Below are 27,886 nucleotides of genomic sequence, written 5' to 3' on the forward strand. Positions count from 1 at the left end.
TCTAATATTTAATGTGCAACAAGAAAATGGTATTTACACACATATATTGTATTGTAACATATGTAAAATGTATGGGATTGCCTGTCATCGGGAGGAGAGAGTGGAGAGAGGGGGGGGATAATTTGGAAAAATGAATACAAGGGATAATATTATAAAAAAAATTATTCATGCATATATACTGTGGAAAAAGAAAATTCTAAATAAAAAAAATAAATTAATTTAAAAAAAAAGAAATGTGTATTAAATTAATTAAATTTGGGGAAAAAAAGAATTTGTGGAAGAGGAAAGTATAAGAAGATAGCAAAGGAAAGAGGGGCCTAAGTCATGAAGGGCATTGAATGCCAAACAGAGCATTTTGCATTTGGTTCTGGAAGCAACAGTTTATTGAGAAAGAGCTTGGGGCCTGTGAAAACTGAGCCTTGAAAGGAGCCTGTCCTGAGGCAAAGACCATTCCAGGACTGGAGGACATAGCATGCGGGCAAAGGCCCAAAGGCAGGACTCAGAGCATCATGCAAGGGAAACATCAAAAAAGGTCAATGCGGCTAGAATGTGGAGCCTGTAGAAGAGACGACCTGAAAAGTAGCCTAATACCTTAGTGCTAAGCAGAGAAATTTCCAGATGAACCTAATGATAGTAGGGAGCCATTGAAGCTTCTTGAGCAAGGAAGGGGCACATTCAGAATCTGTGCTTTAAGAATATCAAGATGGACTGGAGAGATCTGGGAGGCTGGGAGGTAAGGTAATGAGGGCTTGAATTCAGGGGAATTCTGGTGTAGAGAGAGGGTGAGCAGTTAGGTGGGTAGAGCACCAGCCCTGGAGTGATAAGGACCTAAATTCAAATCTGTCTTTAGATCCTTACTGGCTGTGTCACCCTAGGCAAAGTCACTTAACCTAATTATCAGAGTGGGAGTAGGAGGGGAAATACAAGAGATATGTGGTGAAAGAAGTACCAACAATACTGGACAAATGACTGAGTCCAGGTAATAAGGGAGAATCAAGACTTGGGGGTGGGGCAGCTAGGTGGCGCAGTGGATAGAGCACCAGCCCTGAAGTCAGGCCTGAGTTCAAATCTGGTCTCAGGCACTTAACACTTCCTAGCTGTGTGACCCTGGGCAAGTCACTTAAACCCAATTACCTCAGCAAAAAAAGAAAAAAAGACAGTGACTGAGTGGGAATTCAGAGGACAGAGAGAGACGTACCTGCTGTCTTCCGGCAGAAAAGCTGTGGCCCACAGGGATGGGATGGGTACGCACTGGCAGGTGAGACTGCTGGGGTTTGCTCAACTACGGTGGGTTCTACTGAGAAGTGTTGGGGCTATTATTAAAATAGGAACATCAATAGAACATGTATCGAATCTGGAAGCTAGTGCAGCAGTAGATAAGAGTGGAGGACCTGAAGATCTCAGTTCAAATTCAGCCTGAGACACTTACTGGCTGTGTGACCCCAGGCGAGACACTTAACGTCATGCCCGCCTCAGTTTTCTCATCTGTAAAATGGGGCCAATCATAACATCGATGATCGATGAGATAATATTTGTAAAGCACTTTGCAAACCTTGCTAGTTATTATTAAAGATAAAATAGCTGGACCGGGTGAACCTCGCTCTAGAGACTGCTGGGAAGAATATCCTCGGGGTATTCATAAGTCATGAGATCACATAGGGAAAGGAAAGGAGAGTAAGAATCTGTCCTTGGAGGAGCTTGGTTCAGATTCTAACTGGGACTTGTCTGTGCAGCTTGGGGCCATTCCCCCTCCTACTCTGTAATACCTGCTCTAAATCGTCACTGTGGTCTTCATGAGAGGTGTAGAGAAAGGGCACCCTCTGTGCCCCACTCTGTGCCCGCCTCTGTAAGTAAGAAAGGCACGAGCAGGGACGTGGGGCACACAGAGTTCTGCAGGGACCAGCGCACGTCAAAGTTTGCTTCAGGAATGAAAGCTTTCTCCAAGTCTGACATAAGGTAGCCACAGCAGGCCACAGGGATGGCCATCAGAGGCCAGAACGAACCTTGGAGCCCAGCTGTTCCCCCCAGTCTCCCTCACTGTGCAGGTGAGGAAACTGAGACCAGAGAGGCAAGGCTCTTACCCAGCATTACCTAATTTATAAGTGGCAAGGTGGGGATTTGAACCCAGGTCCCCCACCTAAAGATTCTGCCTTCTTGCCAATGACTCCATCTGCCTATATGGAGACATGTGAGTCACAGGAGCCCAGGGTCTGCTTTTTGCTTTTTCTTTGCATCCTCAGTACTTGGCACACAATGAGAACCTTGCCATCAGAACAAACCAGGAGCACCGCAGCGTCAAACACTGAGTTTATCGGCTGGTTTAAGGCTGCCTCCTGAGCCCTGGCACTCAGGGAAACATCATTATGGAAAGTATAAAAAGCAGAACCCTTCCTCCGAGGCAGCTTTAGGGTCTGGATCTTGTCAAACTGGTTTGGTTTTTTTCTTACAACCCCCCCTCCACTTAACCCCTAAAGCTTCCGATTCTCACAAGCCTTCTAAGCTCCCACCTACTTTTATTTCATTTTTTGAAAAGAAAAGAAAAAATGCCTTAACTCCCCTTCCTAGAACATGTCTTCCTTTTACCCAGACTCTGGTCGGAGCTCAGCAGACATAAGTGGCTACCAGATCTTTAACTCACCTCTTACACCTCACAGAGGATTCAAAGATGTTTTAGGAAAGCCTGTCTGCCACACAGAATCACATCTCCCAAGGCCTGCTGGGCCAAGGAAGGGGTGGGGGGAGGTTTTTCCCGAGATATGGGGCCACACAAACATTCAGGATTTGCTGAAGAGAGATGCATATCTCCCTGGGAGAAACAAGACCAGTCATGCTAAAGCCATCCACCCATCTATCCATCTATCCAGCCATCCATCCCTCCAAGCATTCATCTATCTACTGATCCATTCATCCATCTCCACCATCTACCCATCTATTCATCCATATGTGCCCACTCACCCAATTATCCATCGATCTACCACATCTAGCCAAACATTCATCCATCCATTCATTCCTCCAGCTATCCACCCATCTATTCATCCATCCATCCATATCTACCCATGCACCCATTTATCCTGCCGTTCTTATCCCAAGAACACCAGCCACTCTTGGCCAGAAGTGGCCCCCTCTGGGTCCACAGATCTCACACAGCTGAGCTCCGCCCATTCTCCCCTGACCCCCCGCAAAAACCCACTACGAGCGGGCGCCGTGCTACTCGTTTCACATTCAACTGACAGGAAGGATTACAAAGCACAGATCTACGCTTGAGGATCTGACCTTTCAAATGTCACATTAGATTTTCCATTCACTGTAAAATATCACTAGCTTAAAAAAGAAAGAGAGAGAGAGAGAAAACTTCTTGCTTCCTCCTCCATCACCCAACTTGTAAATCTATCAGAATTTTGCAGCCCGGCTGTAAAGTCCAGACACACTTAATTAGCCCGGCTGGCCCACCCACTGCAGGAAACAGACATCAGGGGAATTTGGGTGACAATCTGCCAGTTCAGATGAAGGCAAAGCTCGGCGCTCAGGCGGCTGTCTGGGGGCATTTTCCATGTCTTAGGAGCGTTGCACGGGCTTACAAACGGTTCTCAAACTCCAGGGGTTGAAGAGCCACAAGGAATCCCACGTCCCCAGTTACTGGTGCACCCCCCCGGAATTATCTTCAATTTAGAAAGCAGCTACATCTACACATTTACGTGGGAATCTTCTCCCATGACACCCAGAGAATGTAACTTGGGGGCAGGTTCCATGTGTGTTTTGTGTTCCATCTGTTTTATCTCTCCCACTAATGAGAACATAAAGCTTGCTTCAGGGGGACCCCAGCACGGGACCTGGCACAGAGAGGATGTCTGCCTGAGGAGGGGATGGTTACCTGTCCCACTGGGGGGACAACCACTTGGAGATGTGGCTCCCTGGGTGACCCCTTCCCCCTCTGGGACAACGTAGCTTTTGAGTCCAATTCAGTTTCTCCCAATTCCCATAATTATAAAGGAGAAGATTCAATCTAGCTTCCTCATTTGCTTTTTAAAAAAATAACAGCTGGGGAAACTGAGGCTTCTACAGGAAATCTTTCCCAATCCCTCTTACTTTTAGCCATGTCACCCTGCTGATTATTCCTTATTCATCCTGAAGATAGTTTTTTGTACACAAATTGCATATCATCTCCCCCACCAAATAGTGAGCTCTTCCAAGGATCGTTTTTTGGGTTTGTTTTTGCCTTTCTTTGTATCACTTAACAAAATGCCCAGCACACAGCAGGCGCTCAATAAATGGTGACAGACTGAGACCCAGAGAAGCAGATTGTCCAGGTTCCTCTGGCAGAGGCAAAATTCAAATCCAGCTCTAGAGAGAGGATCATTGAATCCGCTCCGAATTTCAGGGCTCCTAAACAATGACCCACAGAGAAGCACCGGGAACAAGGAAGGAGCCTGCAGGGGGAGAGGAGGAGGCCTCCTAATGAGACTCCAAGTGCCAGGGAATCTGGCCCTGGGCACTCTGGTTACCTTATTAAACAATCTGTCAGGAGCCCAGGCAAACAAGGGCAAGTCCAGCGTCCACCAGCCTGACATGTCTTGATGTGGCCAGGAGCACAGTTCTATTCTTGTACATACTTCCTGCAATAGGTATGGGTAATGCTTTGGTAGGAGGGAAGAGCTCTTCAGGGGATCCATTCTCCCCCGCCTCGTTCTACCCCTCTCTAAGTATCACTGTCATGTGCACAGCTCTTGGAGCTTCCCAAAGGGCTGGACCAATACGACTCGTTTTATCCTACCAAAGCCTTGTGGAGCTGTTCCTATTCCCATTTTTACAGATGGGGAAACTGAGGCAGGGACTGGTCATATGACTTGCCTAGAATCCCACAGCTGGCAAGTTTCTGAAGCAGGCTCCAATTCAGACTTAACTCTAGCAGCCTTCTAGCTTCCAGGACCTTCACTTCCAAAAGGGCTCATCCTGTCCTTATTAATAGTTTGTGGGCACCTATTTACTGACATTCAGTCCTCACTACATTGTAAGTTTCATGATGGCAGGGGCTGTTTTTGCCCCTTTTTTGGAAACCTAGCACTTAGCCCAGTGCTCAGTACTTAAATCAGTGGTCCTCAAACTTTTTAAACAGGGGGCCAGTTCACTGTCCCTCAGACTGCTAGAAGTTCGGACTATAGTAAAGCTCACACCCTGTCTCCACCCCTCAGCCCATTTGCCATAACCCGGCGGGCCGCATAAATGTCCGCAGCGCCCTGACTTAAATGTTTGTTGATTGACTGACTGACGACTGGACAAGGCACCAGATGCTAGGTGCTGAGGATAAAAAGACAGTGAGTCTTCAGTCTCCATTCATAGTTACAGCATCACCTATTTAGAGCCAAAAGGGACCTTAAAGATCAAGTCCAACCCCACCTCCCTTCATTTTCCAGAAGAGGAAACAAACTGAGATTAAGTGACATGCCCAGAGTCACTAGCCATTAAGTGTCTAAGGCAATATCTGAACTCAATGTTCCTGACACCAAATCCTTCCCTCTCTCTCTCCCTCCTTCTCTTTCTCTCTCTTCCCCCTCCCTTTCTTTCTCTCTCTTCCTTCCTTTCTTTTTTTCCTTCCTCTCTTTCTTTCTTCCTCTTTTCCTTCCTTCCTCCTTCCCTTTCTCTCTTCCTCCCTCCCTCCTTTCCCTTTTCTTCCTTCCTTTCTTTTCCTCTCTTTTTCTTTCTCTCCTCCTCCCTTTCTCATTTCCTTCCTCCTTCCTTTCCTTCTCTCATTTCTTTCCTTCCTTCCTCTATCCCCATTCCTTCCCTTCCTTCCTTCCCTCCCTCTCCTTCTGCCTCCCTCCCTCTTTCCTTCCCTTTCTTCCTTTATTTCCTCTCCCTCCTTTCTTCCTTCCCCCCTCTCCCTCCCTTTCTCACTTCACTCCTCCTTCCCTTACTCCTCTCATTTCTTTCCTTCCTTCCTATATTCTCATTCCTTCCTTCCCTTCCTTCCCTCCCTCCCCTTCTTCCTTCCTCTTTCCTTCCCTTTCTTCCTTTTTTCCTCTTCCTCCTTTTTCCCTTCCCCCCTCTCTCTCCCTCCCTTTCTCACTTCCTTCCTTCCTTCATCCTTCCCTCTCTCTCTTCTTCTCTCCCTTCCTTCCTTTTTCTTCATTCCTTTCCTACTCTCTTCTTTTTCTCTCTCCCTCCCTTCCTTCCTTTTTTTCCTCCTTTCTCTTTCTCTCTCTCCCCATTCCCTCCTTCTCTCCCTCCCTCTCTTCCTTCCTTCCTTTCTCTCTCTTTTTTTAAGTCAGTAACTCTCCACTCAGTCAGCTGCTACATGGTACAAAGATCTCCTAATTGCCTTAGAGGCAGAATCCTGGATTAAAAGTCCGAGAGCTGGCTTCTCACCCCAGCTCCGTCCCCTCCCCTCCGCGGGGTTCAGTGTCGGCCTCTGGGGGACCCCACGGTCGCGGCTCTTTCCCCATCCTGATTCCTCCCATCCTGTCTCTAGTAGAGCCGAGCTTCGGCTTTCCATTCCCTAAACCCCGAAGCCCGGGCATCCCAGGAGTCACTGTCAAGTAAAGCCTTGTCAACATCTGCAGCCCACTTTGAAGCTTGCATATGATTCAGCAGATGAGCGCTATTCCGGGGCACGATTTCTATTTAAAGACCACGGAGGGCTTACACGCTCAGACACCGCTCAAACCACGGATTCTAAGAAAGGACGGCTCGATGTGCTCACGCCCGACCTCACTTTCCATCCCCACGGGACCTGTTCCGCTGCACAGAGGCACGCTTCACTTTCCACTTTCATGTAAACAACACCCAGCGAGGGACGGTTCCGGGGGTTCCAGGTGGAGTGAGGAGGGGGACGACTCAGAGGCTGCCCAGAGCAGGCACACGACACAGACAGTTCAAAGCCCCCTCTTTCCCCTCCGAAAGCCCCCTCTGGGCCAGCTGAGGATGCTGACGGATTAGGGGAGGGGACGGGAAGGGGGGAAGGCCCCAGGTTTGACCCAGTGGGCAAGCGTGATCAGACCCAGTCAGAAACCAAACTCCACTAAGAACACATCCCAGCTGGTGCTCCCGGAGCCTGCCATGCTGAGGAGACCGCTCCTTCTGAAACTCAGCCAACAAACGAGCTCTCCCGAAAGCAGCTTCTCTCAAATCTCGAGCGAGAGGAAAAAATATGCATTTCATTCCTAGACTCGGAGAGAGGTTTGGAGGGGAGAAGGGGGGGGCACATATAATAAACCTGGGTGCTCAGGGAGCCCTTGCCATCCCTTCTTCCGTGCTTTACCTACAGACATATGGCACACACAGAGATTTCTCCATCCCAATTCTCGGTCCCCCCGCCACCCCCTCGCTCTCAGTACAATCCAGTTCAGTCTGTGTTGCTACTTCCTAGGAAAGAAACCGAGCAGGAGCCCGCACCTGAAAAACAAGACCGTTCCGACCATTTCCCAGGAGACTCCCCCCAGCCTGCCCCCCGACCCCCAGCGCTCTCTGAGCACAGCTGTAGGTTAGCTGCCTCCTTGCCCCCCAGCTTCTTATTTCTCCCACCGGGAGCCCCCAGCCCTGCCCAGCAAACCCACTACAGGGCCAAGCCACATTTCCCAAGGAGCAGAAAATTACCTTTCAGGAAGAAAAGGTAAGGAGAGAGAAAAACAAGTGCAAGCACTGGCAGGCTTGGGTCTCTTCCACCTGCCCCCCCATCTCTTTCTGGGCTCCTGACTAGCTGTCATCTCTCCCAGGCGGCCCGAGGAGGGAGGCTGAAGGGCCAGCACCATGCATGTGTCACTGGGACAGGAGAGCCATGTTCCGGCACGGTGGGGGAGGGAGGGAGGCTGGCGGGGGGGGGGCGGGACGGGGAGGGAGAATCGATTCTCTTCCTTCACTGAGCTAAGTTGCCATGGAGAAAAGGGAGCTGTTCAGTGAGCTTGAGGAGGGCGGTGGAGCCATATGCCGGAGGAATAGCAACAGAAAATAGCCAATCCATACTCCATCCTACCAGGCAGCCACCTCCCCTGGAACCTCCCGGCCAGATGGGCACCCGAGGGGGCAGCCATGGCCCGGCCTCTGAGGGTCCTGCTCGGTGGAAGAAAACAGGACGGATCCGGATGGGGCCACAAAGACCACCGAGTCCCACCTCCCCATTCCACAGATAGGAAACTGAGGCTGGAGGAAGCTGGGGAACTCACACAGACAATGACTGAGATGGGATTTTGAACCCAGGATCTCTCACTCTAGAGCCAAAAGGGTGAGGGAGAAATCATGAGATTATGAGAATCTACTGCACTTTAGTAATGTCGGGCTGGACTAGAACAGTACAATAAATAGGTGAGGGTCTTCCCTTGTTTTCTTGCACCAAACTTTCCCCCAGTCCTACTTAAGAGGCAACAAGTCCCGAGAAAGGTACCCAGACCTTTCCTTTCCCCTCTTCCTCCTTTGATTTTTCCTTCTCCCTCTTCTCCCCAATTCTTTCCTTCTCCTTCTTCCCTCCATACCCCTCCTTCCTCCTCTTCCCCCCAGTTCTTTTCTTTCTCTTCTTCCCTCCAGATCTTTTCTTTTCCCTCTTCCCCCAGTTTTCCTTTCTCCTTTCCACCAAATCTCTTTCCCTTCTTTTTTCCCGCAGATCTTTTCTTCTTCTTTTCCCTCTTTGCCCCCCAGATTTTCTTTCCCCCTCTTTCCCTCCAGTTCTTTTCTGTCCTCTTCCTCCTCTAGATATTTCCTTCCCCTTCTTTCTCTCCAGATCTTTTTTTCCTCTCTTTTCCCTCAGTTCTCCTCCCCTCACCCACTCCTTGCCCAGTTCAGATGCTACTTCAGGTAAGGAGGAAAGAGCTGGTGAATAAGAGACTTATTTCATCTCTTCCGACAATTCCCAAAATGGAGCACTTATCACCACCAATGATCCCGACAAAAGGAAAGGCAAAGACCCCAAATGGCAGCCCCCCAAGGTCTCTGGGGCCCACTGCCAGCTCTAACCACAGCCACTCACCAGTCCCATTAGCCACTATCAGTGCATACCACAGGGACTTTGGGGCTGAACCCTCCCCGTCCTCACGGGATCCTCCCCCTCCCCATTTACGGGCCCACTGCAAGGGCCAAGCAAGGCCCCTATCGTGGGATCGGTCCTAACTGGCTTATATACAACCTGCCCTCCACGTGGGTGCAGTCTGTCTGAGTAGAAGCCATTATCAATGCAGTTACCTAATTTAACAAAAGCTTTTTACTCTGGGCGAGGTATCACTCAGCATAGTGCCTGTACAAAGTAGCTGTTCACAGAAATGCTGTTCCTTCCCTTCCCCTCTCTTTATCTCCCAGGGGTCCACTTTGGTCTCTAGATTGTGACTCAGGAGTTGGGGTTCTCTACCTTGAACTCAGCTCCCTCTTCTAGATTCACAGCCGGGATATGTCAGTCAAAAGCCAACAACCATTTATTAAACTCCTCCTCCGAGCCAGGCACTGGGGGAGGGGCACAAAAGCAGTCTCCATTCTCAAGGACAATGGTTTTTTGGTTTCCTCAGTCAGAAAACAGGGGGCTAGTTATGACTAGCTTTAACAAGTGGTTAAGCCTTACTACAAGCCTTAACAAGTTAATTACTTGTCACCACTATTAGGGGTTCTCCTCTGCTGTCAGACTGTGGAGGGAGGAGTCAGCCCAAGACCCCAGACTCACCCTCTCCCAATCAAGCTTTTATCCGCAGCCTCTTCTGGCTCCTCCTCCACTTTTTCCTTCTCCACTGACCCATAATTCGACTCTTCTCAAGAACAGCAAGAGATGGAGTCATTGGGTGCTAGGCTGTGTGGAGCTGAACTTGTCCAGCCCCCATGGGGGCAGAGGGAACAGCCAAGACCCCTTCCTCATCTGGCACCTCGGGCCCCATAACTGGGGTTCCTTTACTGCCTTGTCTCCTCAGCTGAGCCCAGCACAGATGCTTAACCAATGCTTGTTGACTGACTGATGATTGTCAAGATTGCCCAAAAAGAAACAAATCATACCTAAAAGTAGTTGCAAACCTTAGTTTCTTTTACAGCCAGATGGGGCCCTTCCCCTTCTTCCCCCTTAGATCTTTCCTTTCCCCTCTTCTCTCCAGATCTTACTTTTGATAGAGCCTCCTTCCCCACTGTATATTTAAATATTTATTTTGTGCATATTTAATAGAATATTTCCATGCCTCGAGGGCAGGGATGATGAACAATGATGAGCTCACCACAGAATGTCTGACACACAGTAGGCACTTAATAAATGTCTGCTGACTGACATGGCATATGAAAACTGGGCTTGACTGTGAATGAAAGATAGGGATTCGTATTCTGACTGTGTGACCAGGAAAAGGCACCTTCCTTTCTCTGGGGCTCAGCTTCTTCATCGGTAAAATGGAATAGTCATTGGAAATTGGGAATTACCGTCCTGTATTAGACTCTTTAGAAGAAGGAGGTGAGAGGTGAGGAGAAAAGCTAGCACTTTTCCTTTATGTTTCCCCTCCCTCACTTAGATCTGGGCTGAGCCAGCCTTGGGAGATTTCCAAAGCCTCGTTTCCTAGACTTGATGGGATGGAAGATGGAGGAGGAACCTCCTTCCCAGGAAAAGGAAGCTCAGGCCAAAAGCCTGGGCGGAAAGCCAATCCCAGCCAACGATGGCTACTCGGGGCTTAAGCTGCTGCACGTCTACAAGAAAAACAAGCCAACGGCCTGGCATGGATGGGAGAATGTGGTGAGAAGACCCTTCATCTCTCGAGCACCAAACTCAGCCTCAGAGGACTTGGTTCCCTCCAGGAGTCTTACTGAAACCGCCTCATTTTACAGATGAGTAAACTGAGGCTGCTGAGAAGGATCTTAGCTGCCGTCACACAGGTGGCCCCCAACAGACTGTCTAACTCCCAACCTTTGGGCCGTTAACACCGTTTATACGTGGCAACCAAGAGCCTACGGACCGCCTTCTGTTCGTTGATTGTTTTTTAAAATGACTTTTCCAGAGACCAGTAGCGTTGCCATGAACCCCTCCTTGGGGAATTTTCCTTCAAAGCTGCCCGTCTCCAGGGTGGACCAAATTGTATTACGAGAGCTTTTTAATTACAAGCAACCATCCCAACTGGGAAACCCACTGGAGGAGCTCAACTGTGAACGTAGACGCAGACGCCAATAAGAATCCCCACGGCGAAGCCGACTCCTGTCCTTCCCGCTCCCCAAAGCCCTGCTGGGCCTTGGGGGGTGCACACCATCCCCTACAAACCCACACCCTTCAATGCCGACTTTGTCCACTTACCCCGAACCCCCTCCACCGCCGGCCGTGGCCTAAACCGCAGCTCCTCTGAGGGGACTGAACCTCATCAGAACCTCTCCAGAACAGGGCGCACTGACTCGAGCGGACTCCGTGGGCTAGGCCTTCAAGCCTGTCCCCAGCAACAATGAGGCCATATAACAGCCTGGCTCCCCAACCCCCTGCTTCTAGAACCCCTCCTGTTTCCCCCAGCAACTCCTGAGGTCACCTGCGGAATGTCTGGGTGGACACGGGAGGCCTGGCTGAGTTGGAAGGAAGCTTCCCAAGCTCAGCTGCGGGCTGCCGATAGACCGAAGCCCAGGAAGACCCCGCTGGTTCTCAAGGTCTGGAGCGGGCTACAGGACCACTCCAACCAAGGGGGCTTCCCGCCGCACGGGATAGAGTCCCGGACCATACCCAAGAAGTCCCTGTGGAGTGTGTGATCCTAACCTAAGTTGGCTGCTCAGAACATGGGTGACTTGGGGCAAACGCTCAGCCTCAGTTTCCTGCTCTGTAAAGTAGGTACTGAGCCAAGGTCTCTTCCAGCTCTGACTGCCTTCTGAGGCACCGGAGGCGCCCCATAGAGTCTGGGGGAGCTGGAAATCCCAGGGTTTCATTTCACAAACCACAATGGGAACACGGAACACCCTTCTTCCACCCGGGCCCAGCATCTTCCACGGGGGGAACAAGGAACAACAGGCAGTCTCAGGCTTTTGCCTCGTGCTCCAATCTCTAGGCTCCCTCAGCACCCCAAATGCTTCCTCTTGGCAGGCACAAATCCTTGCCTTGCCCTGACCTCAGATAGCCTGAATATAAAATTAGCAGGATGGACACCACGGCCTCCAAGGCCTGAGACCAGTTGTCCATAGCTGAAGTTCTTCCGGGCAGCTACTGACCAGCAGCGACCACGCAGTTCTCCAGACTGAGCGTACGTTGCCGCCTCCGCTCCAAGTCACTCTGCGTCCCAGGAAGGAAAATAGACAGCTGCGGGGGTCAGGGCAAGGCCCAGTGGGATGCAGGCGGTCCCAGAACCTTGGGGTTCTGTTCCCATGGTCACCCCGACCCGGCTTCGGCTCCACAGCCTCCCTTCCCCCACCTCCCGCTCCCTCCAGTCGGGGTTTGACTTGTTCCTTTTCCAGGCTGTGATGAGGGAGGGGGGTGTCCAGGGGAGAGGCCGGAGGCAGCTCGATGGATTCCTAAGGCCAGGGCTGCTTCCTGCACAAGGCCCTCAGCCTGTGCCGAGGCAGGCGGCGGGAATGACTCACTTATTCCTTCCTCCCCCCTCACTGCTCTCCCTTAGGTGGCCCCTCAGCCACGATGTCGGGGAGCATTCCTCAGAGGGCACAGTGAAGAGAGACACAGGAAGCCTGGCGCGCTGGGCGGCTGGCAGCTTCCTCCCAGGGGCAAAAGGAAGGGGCTCCAAGTTCCCTCTGGCTCCAGTTGTCCCCAGGGGCTCCCCATCTCCTTCTGTAAACCCTGGGGTTTTTTGCGCATCCAGCCATCATCCTCTGACCTCTCACCGCTCATAGGATAACTGCAAACCTTCATTCCCACCCCGGAGTCACTGAGTGCCCACCCATCTTACAGACTGGAAAAGTGAGGGACAGCAAGGAGGCCCACACTGTAGAGCTAGACGAGGAGCTCTTTTTCCAGAAGATCCCATGATGCCCAGGGACGAACATGGGAAGGAAGCTCATTTCCTTCCACACCGATGGCCCCACCAGAGACATGTGAATAATAATAGATGTCATTTGGCAGCACAGGCTGTACTAGCTGGTCTCTGAAGTCCCTTCCAAATGGAAAACTCTGCGATTCAGGGACATCCTGCTTCAAGGTTTGTCAATTGCCTCTCTGTGCACTCTCACCTGATGGTGGATGAGGTACCTGGGGCTCGGACACACAGACGCTGAAAGCCTGGGTCTGATTCAAACTCAGCCCTTCCTGATCCGGGACCCATTAGATCCTGGGAGCCCCTTTCTGGGCTCCTGCAGATTCCCCAAGACTTAACCACCTAACAGGTAGCTGTTAATCAAAACCCAATCTAGTTCTAATTGATCACTAAGAGGTCCCAGGCCAAGCCCCATTGGGCCACTGTTTGGATCCTGGTTGATTCAGATTGAATGGAAGCCACAGGCCATTTCTGCTTGGCCAGAAGCCCTGAGGGTCTTTCCCCTCCCAGATTCGTTCACAAATTTAGATTTTTTTGGACTAGGTGAAAGGGGGGGTTTCTTTTCCTCAATTGCCACCTCGCCTTAATCACTGAATGGGTGCAGGGAGACCTGTTGAAGACCTTATCTTAAAAAACCCAAGGTCTCCATTTCATCCAGGGCCATCTTCATTTGTTCTGAACTCAATCGGGCCATTGGAACCAGATAGTTCTGGAGGGGAAAGTGAGGTAGATGACCTTGCCCAGATCTCCCTCACTTCGATTCACTTGCCCATGATGTCCTGGTCCTCTTGGAGAACAATGGACAAAACAACAACATCCACCACCAATTAACCAACCAACCAGCAAGCATTTATTAAACACCTACTGCATACATGCCAACCATTATGTGAGATTCTGGGGAAGCAAAGACAAGGGCAGCCTCTGTTCTCCAAGAAGTCACATTCCATCAGGGCACAAACATCTACGATTCCCGCCACGGCTGCCCCAAACAGAGGAGTCGGGATGGGCTCCAGATCCCAAGCTAGAAGGCCATCTAATGGAAGCGCTTCCTTCCTTTTATAATGGGGAGAAAGTGAGGTTCAGTGATTTGCCTGAAGTTATAAAGCTGTTGAGTGCTGGGGAAAGCCCCAGGACTTCTTACTCTAGAACAAGAGAGAATATTTGTAAAGAGCTTAGCCCAGCGCCTGGCACCTATGGTGCTAAAAAATCCTTGTTCCCTTCCCTCCTCCCTCTGTGCTTTTTCCTTACTGGGTCATCAGGCAAGGCTTCATGTGAGGGGGGCACATAAATATATAACAAATAATAAAATGATTTGAGAAGGGCAGGGACAGTTGGAGGGATCATCACGGGATGCTTGAGCTGAGTCTGCAGAGCTCTGTGTGCAGAGCACTGGGCTAGGCCCTGAGGGAGAGTCCAAGCTTGGATAAGGCAGAGCTCTTACTCTCCTGAAGGCCGGTCCAGCAGCTCCACGCCAAGACGGCCACCCCAAAGCCCACTGGGTCTCTCCCCTCCCTCTTGCTCCAGTCCCCTCTCCTGCCAGGGAGCTTGGGGGAAAAAAACCAAACCAACCCTCTGTACCTTTAAATTCCCTGGCCTGCCAATATGAAAAACATCAGCGTGTCGAAGCTGTTTGTATGTTTGGTTATTTTTAGGGTGAACCCAGTTGCAGCTTTTTGGAAGCAGATGAAGTCAGAGGCGCACGTAGCCCTTTTCCCAGGCTGGGGGTCCTGGTCTCGTTTCCCTGGGAATGACAGCGAGGGAAGAAGATTCCCAAAACCAGAGAGAGCTTTGGCTAACATTCCCCTTGGCCACGGCAGCAAGGCTTCCCCGGGCCGAGAATTAAGCAGGCTGGAACTGGGGGCTGCTGCCGTCACTCATGCGTCACCATCGCCCCCTGGAAGCAGGAGGGAAGACCCGGCCTACGGCCCCCAAAAGGGAGCACATTCAGATCCTGGGCCAGAGATGTGAAATGACACGCTCAAGCTCAGCCAGAGCGTAAGTATCTGAGATAGCAAGCCCCCTGCTCAGGCTCCATCGTGGGCTCTACCCACTCTACTGCACTGCTTTTGGTTAATATAATGAAGAAGAGGATCTGGGAGAGTTAGAAAAGTCTCCTCATCTGTAAAATGGGGACACTGAGCCAGATGGCTGCAGAGGTTCCTTCAGCTCCATGCAGCAGAAGAAAATGGTTTTAGGTCACAAAGGGGCTGAACTCCAGTCTGAAGCATCTGCCCGGTCCACTGAGGTTTCTGGGAAGACCAGACGGACAGATTTCCAGAACAACTGCAATTAGAACCGTGTTCCTCTTGGGCTTCTGCCTCCTTCCTTCCACTACCCTCAGAAAACCAGTATAAATCAGTTTCTACCAATTTCCCTGCTAATGATTTCCTCCATTAAATTAAAAAAGAAAAATGTCTTTTAAATGAATTACCAGGCCTGAGCTTCTCAGAACCATGTGACCTGCCAATTAATCTCCAGCATTGCTGGATAGGAATGTGCCCTTTAAAAAATGCTTTATAAATAAATACATACATGAGTAAGTAAATAAAGCCAGTCCACCCAACTCTGAAAGCCCCACCCTCCGCCGGCCCAGCTCCCTCAGGAGGCAGGTCAGTGCCCTGGGATCCTTGGGAAGGAAGCACAACCAAACCCGCCTTGCACACAAGAATCCCATGCACATTTACTCCTGTTAGTGAACGTGGAAGCTTTAACCCTAGTCACACTGTGGGTCTGTTGTTACCTAATTCTCCCTGCTGGGCGATGCTCTCACTGAAGAAGGGGATCATGCCTTATTTAACTTTTTGTGCATTTGGTCGTGACTGATTCTTCTTCATGGCCCCATTTGGAGTTTTCTAGGCAGATAAATAGATACTAGTCATTTCCTTCTCTGGTTCATTTTACAGATGAGGAAACTGAGGCAGTTTACAGATGAGACAAACAGGATGAAGTGACTTGTCCAGGGTCACACAGTATCTGAGAGCAGATCTGAACTTTCTCGTGCTTTTTCCCTTTTGTTCTGATTTTTTTTTGGGGGAGGCTGGGGTTAAGTGACTTGCCCAAGGTCACACAGCTGGGAAGTGTTAAGTGTCTGAGACCAGATTTGAACTCGGGTCCTCCTGAATTCAGGGCTGGTGCTCTATCCACTGCGCCACCTAGCTGCCCATCCACTGCACCACCCAAGCGCTCACTTTACAAATGCTCACTCTGAGGGCTACATTGGTTGAAAGAATATTATCTTGGTTGAGCTCTGAGGTACCGTCCCACACTTATCAGATTGGCTAATATGACAGAAAAAAAAATGGCCAATGTTGAGGGGAGGGATGTGGGAAAATTGGGACTCTAACAGAGTGCTGGGGAATTATGAGCTGGTCCAAACATTCTGGAAAATAATTTGGAATTACACCCAAAGAGCAACCAAACTGTACCCATCCTTTGACCAGCAATACCACTCCTAGGCCTGTATCCTAAAGATATATATATTTTTTTTTAAAGGGAAAAGGACCTATATTACAAAAAACTATTTATAGCAGCTCTTTTTTTGTGATGGCAAAGAATTGGAAACTGGAGAGATGCCCATCAACTGGAGAATGACTGAATAAATTATAGTATATAATTCTGATGGGACCCTATTGTGCAGTAAGAAATGATGAAGGGATGGTTTCAGAAAAACCTGGAAAGACTTATATGAACTGATGCAAAATGAAGTGAACAGAACCAGAACACTGTACACGGTAACAGTAGTGGTAACTCTGAATGACTTAGTTATTCTCAGCATTTCAATGATTTAAGATCTTTGATCAAAAATGATTTTGACTTCCAGAGAGAGAACTGATAGAATCTGAGCACAGAACAAAGCAGATTATTTTCCTTTTTAATGTTTTTTTGTCTGTTTCCTTTCACAACATGACTAATATGGAAATGTTTTACATGATTACACATATATAACCTGTGTAATCTTTATCAAATTGCTTATCATCTCAGGGAGGGGGAACAAAGGGAAGGAGAAAATTTGAAACTCACAATTTAAAAAAAAAGAATGTTTAAAAATTGTTTTTATGTGTAATTCAAAAAATAAATATTTAATTAAAAAGACACAACAATTTCAATATAATTGGTTTCCTCTGAAGTCTGATTTCATGCATTTTATGCATTTAAAAACAGGATTTTGAGCAGAAGTCCACTTCACCAAATTGCCCATGGGCTCCTGGACACAAAAAAAGAGCAGACTGATACTGCCTTCGTTGGTAATCCTTAGGTTTATAGTAAGTGATTAATAAATGCTTGTAGACTAAATGCTTGCTGAGATAACATTTGGGGCCTCAGTTTCCTCATCTGTAAAAAAAAAATGAAAGGTTGGACTAGATGAGTATTAGGTGCCTTCCAGTTCTACCACCTGATTTCTCTTCTTACTCTTAAAAAAGACAGCTCAGCCCTGCTTAATCATGAACTGATTCTCTATCCTTCCTTCCCATCCTTCTCTCCCCCATCACCTCGCTCCACCCCATCACACAGAGGCACAGACAATCCTGCAGAGTCCCATGAAGGAAGTCTCAGAGAAGTGAAACTTCTGACCAACGGACATAGTCATCACCATGCTTTTGGTGAGTAACGCTCCTAGAAAAACCCCCAACCACAACATCAGTGAAAACGTCATGGAAACCTTCAGAACCTGGGCCAGTGGGGTGACCACTGGGTCAGAGACTTGGAGAGAGATGCCTATGAAGGTGGGATGGGGCGTTACTACGAGACCTGCTCACTTCTTGGATCCAAGGAAGGTTCTGTTGGGAAGCCAAGAGTCAAGACAGAAGGGAAGAGAAAAACATGTATGCATGTAAATGTGTATGTGTGTGTGTGTGTGTGTGTGTGTGTAGGTATTCACCTATATATTATATGTGTGTGTGTGTGTGTATACACACACACACACACACACACACACACACACACACACACACACACACACACACACACACATTCCCCCATCTGTAAAATGAGCTAGAGAAAGCTGTGTGACCTTGGGCAAGTCACTTCACCCTGTTTGCCTCAATTTCCTCATCTGTAAAATGAGCTAGAGAAGGAAATGGCAAACCTCTCCAGTATTTTTAAAGCCAAAAAAGGGTCACTAAGAATTAACTGAAATGATGGAAGAAAACAATTATATATAAATACACATAGTAAAAGGAATAAGGTGCACCTCCATGTAGGTATGTGTCTCTGGATGTATGCATATATGCAGGTATGTACACAGATGTATATACATATGGCTATTATTTCTCTTCCACTATATAATATATATATTCACTATATTATATATATATGTACATATATATATGTATATATATGTACATATATATATGTATATATATGTACATATATATATATATATAAAACATAGAATACGTATATATAGAGAAACACTCATATCTAAAAGACCAACAGTAAAACATGAACAAGATAAAAAGCTCTATAAAATGTCTTAGGTTGGGAGCAGCTAAAGCCCCAGCCCTGAAGTCAGGAGGACCTGAGTTCAAATCTCAGACACTTAATGCTTCCTAGCTGTGTACCCTGGGCAAGTTCCTCAGGGGGGAAAAAAAAAGAATGAAAATGTCTTAGGTTGAATGTGATTTTTCCTTAGAAATAATGTTTATAAGGGAAACTGAGGTTTCTTCTTCAGGCAACTAGGTGGTGCAGTGGATGGGTCTTGAGTCAGAAAATCCTGAGTTCAAATCCAGCAACAGATACTAGATGTGTGACCCTGGGAAAGTCACCTCACCCTGCTTGCCTCAGTTTCCTCAGCTGTAAAATGAACCAGGGAAGGAAACAGCAAATCACTCCAGTAATTCTCCATTACCCCAAATGGAGTCAAGAAAAGCCTGAAAAACAATTCACACCCAGATTTTTCCTGCTTAACTTTTTAAAAATGAAAGAAAAAGATCCTTTGTATATCTCCAAAGGATACTGCTGTATTCTGTACAGGATGAAACTACTAAAAGGATATATTACACAGACAACACAGAAACCAATTCTGGGGGACACATCAGAGTTTCTTTTCTTTTCTTTTTTGAGGCACTTAATAGCTAGTTAAGTGTCTGAAGCCAGATTTGAACTCAGGGCCTCCTAACTCCAGGGCCAGTGCTCTATCCACTGCACCACCTGGCTGCCCCTTACATTTTCTCACACATCTATCTCTACATCTTGTCTTCAATATGGCAGATCCCCTCTCACTTTAGCAGCAACACATCACAAGAAAATTATCTTCCCCTGAGTGATGGAGGGGAGAAGGGCTTTTGGAAAGAAGGCTGAAGGAGCCCTGTAAAGCCCCATCTGTAAGGAAGGACGGGCTGAGCAGAATCCCACCTGTGTGGTCCGAGCAGACCAGAGCTATACAACTCTTCCATTAGCCTGTGGGGCACATCCAGCCCCCGACACTCCCAGGTATGGCCTGAACTGGATTAAAATGTCATTGGGAAATACTTAATAAAATTAATAAAAATATAATAAAACCCGGATCATGTTGCTCTTTAAAACAAAGTCAGCACTGGGATCCTTACAGATCGGTGATCCCAGAGTGTGACCCTCTGCTTTAGATGGGGCCCCTCCCTTTCCAGGTGATTTTTGTCCTTTGTCCTCAAGAAGGATCCGAGTCACAGGGAAGGTGATGTCCCAGTGTACCTGAGGAGCAGGAGAAGGGACTCTGCTAAGATCCCAGAGTCTAAGACCCACAATCAATATCAAACCCAGATCATAGAACTGACAAGTCCACCACTCCCTCACTTTGGGGGAGATGAGGAAATGAGACCCAGAGAGGCAGGGCTGAAACTCTAAGGCCAGTGCCCAACCACCAAGGCTTGTGCTGCGCAGCCTTGGATGAAGAGAGGTAAGATTTCTAAGCAATTTCTACATGGACAATCTGATTCACAAGCACTTGTAATCACCCAAGAGATGTGCTAGGTACTGTTGAGAGGCTCAGGATACTAAGAATTGTAATGGTTTCTGTCCTAAAGAACTTAAATTCTCCTAGGGAAAACAATATACATATACATATAAGTAAGTACCAGATAAATATATTTACTGAGGAAAAGTGGGAAGGAAAGGGGAAAAAGCATTTATAAAACACTCACAGGCTCGTTACAAATATCTTATTTGATCCTCAAAACAACCTTGCAGCAGTAGTCTCTAGGTCTGGGTCAGGCAAGGCCTATGGAGAACATTGGTGCTTGCGAGTCCTGATTCTAAGAAAATCTAAAGGGAGAAGAAAGAAGGACTGGCTAGCAGGTGGGATGTGAGGGGAAGAACCCAAAAAAGTCTCCACAAGCTGAAACCTGGGGACCAAATTCAGGAAGCAGGAAAAGTCAATTTTGTACTTGGGTAAAAAAAAAAAGTCAAGCTCAGAACCACAAGGGGAAATGTGTTACTAATATCTTAGTTTGTATGAAAATGCTTTGACATTTTGAATGGCCTGCACCCTCGGTGTCAGCTGGAAACAGTGAGGTCCAAGGGGCCACTCACGAGAGCCGATGCTGCTGTGGAGAAGGCTCGGTGGGGATAAGAGAGCTCAGTTAGGTACAGTGCTGTCCTGTGGAGGCCAGAAAAACTAAGAGGCAAAGGGAGAGTGGCTCTGGAGGCTCTGGCAGCATGGACCTCCAACAGTTTTGAGGCAGACAGGACTCTGCCGCAATTCTGGGCCTCCGCCCCAATCTGGGATTCAGTGCTAGGGTAACTACTACTCATTGATGCATCCTCATGTTCTTCCCAAATGACTCTAACTTGTGGCAGAAGGAACAGATGGGCAGAGTTTGATTTGTATAATCCTCTGGGTGCCCCGTAGTCATCCATTCATCCAACAAACATCTGGTGAGCACCTACTGAATGCCAGGCCCCAAGTCTGGGCACTGTGGGCGATACGAATAGTTGGAGCAGGTCCCCAATGCCTAAGTCCTTGATGGGAGAGATGAGACCCAGAGACATCCCAGTCGGGCCCTGAGGTTCTCCAAGACACAAGGACCAATCACTGGGAAGGGAGGGGCTCCATCAGCACATAGCTCCAGGGAAGGCTGGGCACAATCCTCCAAAGGAAGAAGCTGGGAATGATGCTGAGGGGCACAGATTAGGAAAACAGGAGTCTATAAGACAAGACTAAAGCCAACAAAAGGAAGGGAAAGCTCAGAGATGCGTCAATGTTTAAAAAGCTGCTTGCTCTCCAACCATGATGTGCTTTTGCAGTTGAATCTCCTCCACTTAAGTCTGGACAATTAAAAACAAAACTAATCAAATCTTGATTTTCAGCAATTTTACAGAAATAAATGCTGAGTCAGAGCCTGTTCCAGAGGTAGCCAAGGGAGTTATTCTTGTCCACAGGAAAACTAGGGAACACCATAGTACACAAAGCACTGGATCTGGAATCAGGAAGATTCATCTCCTTGAGTTCAAATCCAGCCTTAGTCACTTATGAGCTGTGTGACCTCGGACAAATCACTTTACCCTGTTTTACTTCAGTTTCCTCATCTGTCAAATGATCTGGAGAAAAAAAATGCCAAACCACTGCAGTAGCTTTGCCAAGAAAACCCCAAATGGAGTCATGAAGAGTCAGACACAACTGAAAAATGATTGAACAGCAACCATCTTTCAAGCCATGATTTAAACCTTAAGACATATGACATCTTGTATACCTGCATATTTATGATCTCAGTCTTTTAAAATCTTACTCATTTTTTGTTCAATTGATTCATGAATCAACAAGTTGAGTATTTCCTCCAACTATTCAGACTGACCCATCCAGACCTGCTCATTCCCTGTCCAGGTCTGTCCATTTAGGAACTGTCAGAGAATCGTGGCTCAAGAACTTCATGGACTACAAAGTTGGGAGATACAAAACAGCCCATAATGGTTCCTGCCCTCTAGGAGTTTGTATTCTATTGTGGAAAACCAAATCAGTCAGTCAAGAAGTCCCAGCCAGGGGGAAGGAAGGAAGAGAGGAAAAGGGAGAGAGGGAAAGAGATAGGAAGAAAAGGAGGGAGAAAGGGAAGGGGAAAGGAAGAAAGGAAGTAGGAATGAAAGATAAAAGGGAGGGAAGAAGAGAGGGAGGGAGAACAGAAGGAAGGAAGGGAGGAAGGGAGGAGAGGAGGAATAGAGGGAGGGAGGGAAAGAAAGAAGAAATCAGGAAACAAGGCTTTCCTAGAATCACACAGATAAGAAGTATGTGAATCTGATTCTAGGTCCACTAAAGCATCTTGCTGCCTTTGTTAAGCACAAAGGTGGGGATGGGGAAAGTCTTTTCAAAAGTCTTCAAAAGGCTATTAGGTGTTATCTGTGGAAACTATATACACCCTCAAAGATCAGTATAAGATACAAGAGAATTTGAGGAGAGGTAATTAGGAGGAATCTAGGAGAGGGAATGAGGAAAGACCTCACATGTAAGAGTAACCAACAGTATGGGGCCTGAAGCCAATCTAACCTAGGTCTGTGATGTGATCACCATCCTTGGGGTTACCTCTCTCACTATTACTGCACAATATATGGGTTTCTGAACATATCACTTCCCACTATTAAAAAGCAATCTTTGAGAGCAAAGACTATACCTCACTTATGCATTTGGATTCCCAGCTTAAGTATGGCAAGTACTTAATAAATGCTTTTTTATTCATTCATTTTTCATTGTCTTTGGGTGATTTTAAATTCAATACGGAGTTAGATACCTGATAAATGTTTACTGAATTGAAAAGAATAGGGGGAAGAGAACAAACATGTATTAAGCTCCAGGCTCTCTGCTAACTGCTTTTCAAATATTGTCTCATCTGAAAGGATGAAGGCAGCTTTGCTGGGCATGGAATACACCGTGTCCCAGGCCTCCTATTCCAGAGAAAATATTAAAACCACTACAGCTGCTTAGAAAACGAGCCAGGCAGACATGGGACATACGGCTTACAAAGCTCACCACAGAATAGGTTATGATCAGAAATCCTGAAATGAGGAGAGCTGGGGGAGGCCCTTGGATGACTCAGAGCTCTGGAGAGGCATCTGTGCACAGCTCCACCTGAACAAATCCTTGCTCATCTGCCCTTCCTTTCCCTTCGGACCATGCAAGCTCTCAGAACCCCTGCCCCCACCTTCCAATGAAGAAAGGAGACCAGAGATTCAAACAAAGGAATAAATAGCTAGGGGTAGAGGAAGAAAGGGAAATGCACTAATGGGCTGACTGCCAAGGTAATGATGGTCCTTCTATCTAGGAGTTCTTAATTTAAATTTTTTTTTTCTAACTTCACTTCAATAAAATTGGTTTGCTTTTTAATTCTATGTATTTTTTTTATTGCCTCTAAGAACATGGTTCTGAAAGGGGGACACAGCTTCACCAGACACTACCCAAGACCTCCACCAAACAAAAGATAAGAAGCTCTGATCTGTGTTCTGCCCTATCAGGCCACATTTAGAATATCACGTCCATTCCTGGAGCCACATTTTTAAGAAGGAAACTGCAGACCTTTAGAGGATGCAAAAGGAGGAAACCAGTCAAGAGAAGGGCTTTGAATTCATGCCCCCAAATTCTTTGGTTTGGAGGAGCTTATGCCATTGATTATGGAAATGAAAATATAAGCAATGAGCATTTACCGATGCCCACTAAAAACCAGGCCCGGTGTTAAGTGCTGGGGAAACAAAAAGAAGCAAAAGACAGTCCCTGCCTTTAAAGAAATTACAATGGAATGAAGAAGACAAGCAAAAATATGTACAAAAAAGCTATAGGCAAGAAAACTATAGGAAATAACAAAAAAGGAAAGATGAAAAGTTATAGAAGATGGAAGGTTAGTGGGACTTGAAGGAAGGCAGAAGGCAGAGATAAGGAAGAAGAACATTCCAGGTAGGGGGACAGCCAAGAGAACGTCCAGAAACAAGAGACTGAATATTCGAGGAACAATCAGGAGGCTGTTCAGTGGACTGAAGGTTATAGGAAAATAAGGTGTAAAAGTAGTGGGGGAGGATGAGTAGGTTATCAATGAATATAAATGCCAAACAGGATTTTATATTTTATTCTGGAGGCAACAGAGATGCACCAGCACTTATTAAGTAGGAGGGCTACATGATCAGATCTGTGCTTTGGGAAAAAATGGAGGATGGAGGGGAGCATGGAAAGACTTTAAGCAGGCCGACCTACCAGCAGTTGTTGCAATAGTCCAGGCTGGAGATGATGAGGGTCGGTTCCAGGATAGGAGCAGAGTCAGAGAAGAACAGCAAGGTATTCAGGTGAAAATGATGAGAGATGAAACAGAGATGAAATCAACAAGAGGTATTGCAAAAATGAAATGGACAACAGATGCTACAGAGAGGTGAAATCAACAAGAGATGTTGCAAAGGTGAAATGGACAAGAGATGTTGTAGAGAGGTGAAATCAACAAGAGATGTTGCAAAGGTGAAATGGACAACAGATGCTACAGAGAGGTGAAATCAACAAGAGATGTTGCAAAGGTGAAATGGACAACAGATGCTATAGAGAGGTGAAATCAACAAGGTGTTGCAAAGGTGAAATGGACTAAAATACACAGTCTTTGGCAACAGTTTAACTATGGAGAAGTGGAGAGACAGTGAAGAGTCCAAGATGACTCCCAGGATGCAAGCCTGAGGGACTGCTAGAATAATAGGGAAGGTAGGAAGGGAGTGGGTTTTGGGGAAAAGATGAGCTCCATTTTGAACATGTTGGGTTTGAGATTTTTACTGCACATCTTGTTCAGGATGTCTGAAAGGCATTTGGAGATGTGAGATTGGAGTTCAGCAAAGAGATGGAGCAGGAAAGATAGACTTGAGAATCATCAGCAGAGATAATTAAATCCACGGGAGCTGAGATGACCAGGGAGCTCATGAGAAGACCAAGCAAAATAGTATAGAGAAGAGAAGAGGGCCTATGAGAGAACACTTAGGACTCCTGGAATGAGACAGAGGAGCAGTCAGGGACTCAGGAGGAGAACAAGGAATAGGAAAGTCCCAAACTCTAGAGAAGTGAGTATCAAGAAGCAGAGTGTTCAACATTGTCAAGGCTCAGGAAAGAGGCGAATATTCACTGGATCCTTGATTTAGAAATGGAAGAGATCTCACAGGTCAGCTACTTAAACCCCTCATGTTATAGATGAGGGAAAGGGGCTAGAAGGGACTTGCCCAGAGTTACACTCCTGTTAAGCATCTAAGGCAGGACTGACTTCTAGGTGTTTCCTAGAAGCTGCCAGAGAGCTGCCTTCAAATGTTTGAAGGCCTATAGTATGGACCACGGATCAGTCAACAAGTACTTAATGCTAAGCACTAACCGGAGCTGCAAAGGAGCAAGTCTTGTTCTGGATGGTCTTTGAGAGCAGAGCTAGGGGTTAAGATGAAGAAGGCACAGAAAGGAGGTTTACTGCTATTATTCAGTTGTGTCTAACCCTCTGTGACCCCATTTGGCATTTTCTTAGCAAAGAAATGAGAGTCATTGGCCATTTCCTTCTCCAGCTCATTTTACAGATGAGGAAACAGGCAAACAGAGTGAAGTGATTTGACTAAGATCACACAGCTACTTAGAGTCTTGGGTCACATTGGAATTCATCTTCCTGACCCCAGGCCCAGCCCTCTATCCATGGGCCACCTTAGGTTGCCCAAGAGAAGCATGAGCTGCCTGGGGAGGGAGTGCAGTCTCCCTCATAGGAGGTCAAAATTTTGTCTGAGGCTGTCTGGCCATAGGGTCTGTGCTGGGGACTCTTAGTCAGGTATTGGGGACAAGGCCACAGAGGATCCTCCCACTCTGAGCTTTAGCAATTCTGTGACCTTTAGCCACAGGAACACAAAGGAAAGCTTGGTTCAATCCCCGCTCTGTGTGCTGGGAGTCAGTCATAAGATGAGTAATCGACATTGGGAAAGAATCTCAGAAATCCCTTCAGAGACCTGCTAGAAGCTGAAGTCTGGGCATCTGCCAGAACATGAGGAACCCGCCGTAGGACCTCAGCAAGAAAGTTCCTGCTTCCCCTTTTGGGGCTCGTTCCTTCCTCTGTGAAAGGACTCTTGGGATGCAATTCCCAGAGCAGTCCAGAGCGACAAAAGGACTCAGAAGGGGATCTAAGGCTGGGATCCCATCTCTACAACTCTTGGTTTGTTGATTTTAAAAAAAATGTAGAACTTTGAACAATTCAGTCTTTTCCTTTTAGGCCTCAGCTCCTCCCCTGGAAAGAGAAAAAGTGGGACTTCTCTGTGGTCTGTGGTTTGCTTGGTTTGGAGGCAGAGTTAAGGGGCTTGCCCAGGATCACACAGCTAGTAAATGTCCGAGGCCACATGTGAACCCAAGTCCTGCTGACTCCAGGGCTGCAGCTCTATCCACCACATCATGTAGCTGTCCCTGGTCCTGGGTTCTAAAGTCCATCCGTGTTCTGATATCCTCAATTTAAAAGTTCCTCCTTCAGCTCTGATGCTTCCAGTTCTGAGCTAACCTCCAGCTGTGACTTTTTGTTCTAAGATCAATCCCCTCTCTGACATTTTACACTCTAAGGTCCCTCCAAGGTGAAAGGTCTCTCCTAGACCTCACATTCCGTGTTTTTCTGAATTCTGTCCCCTTTTCCCCCCTACAGTTTTGGGCAGAATTAAGGGTAAAAGAGGAAATGTTTACATCACTCCAGACACATGCCTATTATATAATTACCCACAAGTAAGAACAAGGAATTGAGAAACATAAGCCTTAGGGTTGGACAGGCTCTCATTTCAGATCAGAGGACACAGAGGAAGTTATTTGGCAAGAAAAGGAGTTAGGAGGTGAATGAAATAAAAGTGAGTCTCTTTCTCTGTAGCTCCTGAATAGCTAATCAAATCTCAATTTCCTCAGTCCTAACTAGTGCCTATAGATCCTTTGTACAAAGACTAGTTAAGTGAGACATTTCTTATAGTATTCTTTTTGTTTCTGAGGCATTTGGGGTTAAGTGACTTGCCCAGGGTCACAAAGCTAGGAAGTATTAAGTGTCTGAGGTCAGGGCTGGTGCTCTACTTACTGCGCCACCTAGCTGCCCCCTTACTATATTATTCTTATAGAAGAGTTGGAGAGAAATCAAAATCTTGTAAAAATGAATGCTAAAAGTTTTCTTGACATGTAACTAGGGGGAAAATACTATTTAAAAAAATACTATGTATATATATAAAAAGAATCTCATAAAAAAAAAAAAAAAAGACATGAGTGCAAATCTGGCTTTAAATTCTTATTAGCTGGATGATCCTGGGCAGGTCACTTAACCTCAGTTTACCTCAGTTTCCTCATCTGCAAAATAAGATTACCAACAGCACCTACCAGCCCGGGTTGTTGTAAGTATCAAATGACATATTTATAAAGTGCTTAGCACAGCGGCTAACACATAGTAAGTGCTAGAAGAATTTTAGCTATTTTTATTATTATCATCAAACTACACGACATTTCAAAAACACCCCAGGTTTCAATCCTGACCTCTTGGACCCGCAGTTGGGTGAAAACAGACAATTTTGTGCTCTGTGATTCAAAGTCAGAAGCACAGTAAAGATAATGGGTTTTTCTCCATCTATCAAGATGACTCAGAATTTCAGAGCTGAAAGGGACCCGAGAGAGAGCAACTGCCTTTTTATAGAGGAGAAGCTAAGGCCTAAGACAGACGGTGAGTCATCAAAGATCATGGAAGGTTATGTAGACTATGAGGGGCAAAGGGAGGCCTACAGCCCCGGGTTTCTGCTACTTCCATCTTGATTAATCCACTTTAAACAAGTATGGGAATTGACAACATGCTCAAGCATTTTATGAGCAAAGCTAAGGCTTTCTAAAAGGCGTTAAATATCTAAGATGTACAAGGCCTTGAGCGAGGGTGGATGGGAGGGAAAAGATTAAAACTGAGCAATCTCTGCCCTTGGGGAGCTTACCTTCTACTGGAAGGAAATACGACTTCAGACCGCCGAGACAGCCAGGAATCAAACCTGGAATCTCCTGATCTGGAAGGAGATGCAACATGTAAACATCTAAGCAATCAGTATTATTACATTGTAAT

At 47.0% G+C, this 27,886-nt stretch overlaps 1 protein-coding gene across 14 annotated transcripts in view; it reads right to left on the reverse strand.

Annotated features, from left to right (window-relative positions):
* Nucleotides 1-27,886, reverse strand: part of PITPNM2 (phosphatidylinositol transfer protein membrane associated 2) — a 266,887-nt gene that overhangs the window by 149,266 nt on the left and 89,735 nt on the right. For 13 of the 14 annotated variants that reach the window (XM_074298846.1, XM_074298806.1, XM_074298857.1 and 10 more), the window contains exon 3: nucleotides 27,762-27,830. The exons of the other annotated variant lie outside the window; for it this stretch is intronic. The gene's annotated coding sequence lies outside the window, so the exon portion shown is untranslated. The remainder of the gene's footprint in view (nucleotides 1-27,761; nucleotides 27,831-27,886) is intronic. 14 annotated transcript variants of the gene reach the window in all.

This window comes from Sminthopsis crassicaudata, chromosome 1 (assembly GCF_048593235.1).
Source record: "Sminthopsis crassicaudata isolate SCR6 chromosome 1, ASM4859323v1, whole genome shotgun sequence".
NCBI lineage: Eukaryota > Metazoa > Chordata > Mammalia > Dasyuromorphia > Dasyuridae > Sminthopsis > Sminthopsis crassicaudata.